The sequence below is a fragment of the Ixodes scapularis genome, unplaced genomic scaffold, assembly GCF_016920785.2.
Source record: "Ixodes scapularis isolate PalLabHiFi unplaced genomic scaffold, ASM1692078v2 PGA_scaffold0__279_contigs__length_252992795, whole genome shotgun sequence".
Lineage (NCBI taxonomy): Eukaryota > Metazoa > Arthropoda > Arachnida > Ixodida > Ixodidae > Ixodes > Ixodes scapularis.
Genome location: NW_024609835.1, coordinates 242924531 through 242927244, shown reverse-complemented (window position 1 = coordinate 242927244; position 2714 = coordinate 242924531).

Below are 2714 nucleotides of genomic sequence, written 5' to 3'. Positions count from 1 at the left end.
AGCCTTTCGGGCTCGTCCGCGTCAAAGAAGTATTAACGTGTCCGGGATCATGCGGGCATAGGCTGATAATTCCGGGAAGAGATAAGACCCCCCGTACAGTTGCGACTACTGGTCCTCGCTTGGCTGGAGTCGCGGACCGATGCGAGCATTTTGCCAACGATCTTAATTTTATTAGTATTGCTGAACATGCTTCCTGCATCAGCCTGCCTCAGCAGTAGGGAACTAAAACGCCAGGGCACGACCTGAACAAAGGCCTCGTAGATTTATTACCACGTATTTCTGTCCCACTTCACTGAGGCAGTAGGTTACAGTTAATGGGACCTGCTCTTGCTGATTAATGGTACTTCTTCTTCGAGTTTGAACAACAATGTGCCACTAGATTCTATCAGAAAAAGGGTCAAAACAGTTGAAAATGAAAAGAGGCTAGCCTACACTAAATCTCCTGCCTAAATGTTTCCTATGCAGATGACTGCACATAATTTTAGTCGAATTTTCATGACAATGTTCAGTTGGATGGATTTATGAAAAAATCATGTGTCTTTCAGGCTCAGGATGTCCAATCCACATGCAAGATTTTCAAACATTGGGTTGGGGCTTGATTCATACTTTCCTGTGTGAGACATTTTAGGAGGGAAATGTTGTGTAGCAAAGAAAACACCAGTGACACATGATAGGTTGCCATTATTAGAACAATTTTCATTTTCTGGAAATATAATTTATGCCTGTCAGTGTTTAATTGCTGCTTCACTGAATAAAGTTTGTTTCGTTGCAGGTTTTGAAGCATTTCCAGGAATGTACCGTATTTACCGGGCTATACTTTTAAAAGTTAAAGTTTTAGGCTGGTGCAGACTATGTGGGATTTTTGTTTTTCTGTATTGTTGATTATGACAAGACGAGAGGGATTTTGTGAATGAAAGAGTATGTTAATTGTGATTTATGTATATTATATGCTTTTTTTGGGAGCTGAGAAAGCAGACAGTTCTTGAGGTGTGCCGTCTATGAGAAGATATTCGTGACAACTAAGCACTGGTGCGGACCATGCCACCGTGCGTGGACAATCTAAGCAAAATATTTTCTTTTTTACCCCTAATTTGCCTCTGCCGACTATAGTCTGGAAAATATGGTACAGCAGCATAATGCAAAGCTTTCAGAAATGTTTTGTTGACCGTGAAAAAGATTTTTATTGAGTTTTATCACAACCATGAGTAGGTAAACACACAATCTTGTGACATTATAAAAATTCTTCCCATGCTCTTAACACAATGGCACTGGTGCAGACTCGAAGTATGGCCGGCAGGACACTTGCAGATGATGTACACATCTCGAGAAGCAAGGACTGTCCAAGAAATTGTAGGGCCGAGAACCCCGACTATTTCAGGGACCTTGCACGGCAGATCAGGCTGTTTATGATATTCCAAATCTCACAAAAGATGTCCCCCAGTTCGTGAGAAAGCAGTCGTCACCTAAGCTTTTATTTAGCCAAGCTATACTGAATCTTGGGGTACAGACCAAACCAAAGCATGTAACTCAAAGACAGAAGTTGCTAATCAACTAATGATACTTTTAACTGGCTGAGAACTGGGCACATATAGAGAATGCAAAATAGACGAGGAAAAGTCACCTGTATCTTCGAGCGAGGTAGTGAAAATTAATTTAAACTATGAATCTTTCATGAGCAATTACAGGGTTGGTAGGTTTCCTTCAATTAGTTTTTATTCAACACCTCGGCTGGCATCTCGTCTAGTAACTTGTTGCAAGATGAGCCTCAACGTTGTGCTTGCAGGTGTTCACGAAGTGCACGCTTCAGATCCTCGCTGACGTTGGCGGAATCAAAACTGAACCACCCCCACTGAAAAATAAATTAATAAGATCTCTGGTGTGATCAGGAGAAAATCGACGCAAAATAATAACGACTATTATTGTCCCTAACAAGTAAAAATGTAATCAGGCTTTTTTTCTTTTTTTTTTAAAGGGGGGGGGGGGAGGCCTGGTTGAAGCGGTTTGGATGTGCATTCCTTGTGTGTGTTGTTTGGGAGGCGGGATGCATGTGTATATTATAGGGTCCTAAATGATGGCTATAAACAGCTACAAAAACGGGAGCAGTGATTAAGAAGCACACGCAGCAAGAGAAAGCTGTACTCGCAACCCCCAAAAGCCCCTCCCCTAGCTACTAGTCTGCTCACAAAGTAAGAACGGCAGGGCGTCTCTCCTGAACGGCCGGGCTCCAGCACGTCTTCGTTGGCCTTTGCTGCGATTTGGCTGTACGTACACGCTCGAGTCTCGCGACATGGAAGCCCTATCGAAGGTTGGAAGCTAGTGCTGGAGGAACTGAAGCTCCTCCCTGTCGTTCTCATCCAGTCGGTGACTATAGTTGAAACATTTGTGCCAAAGGGATCCAACATCGCGATCGAGGCCCCGATCCAACATTGCGATCGAGGCCCCGATCCAACATCGCGATCGAGGCCCCATCAAACACCTCGAGGGAAGGGACAGACGCACACAATCAAATATTTCGTCACGCAGGCACTGCCAACTGACTTTCCCCCCACCGGTAGTCATGCTGTTATTGTTCTGACACCAATTCCATTTCGTTTTTCAGGCGTATTTAGCAAAACTGATCTTCCAACGAACGAGAAACTTGCTTTTGCTGGAGCACTGCCGTAGCTTGGTCAGCTTGGCGCCGTTCGAGTCTTGTGTGGCTTTTCAGGGAAGCG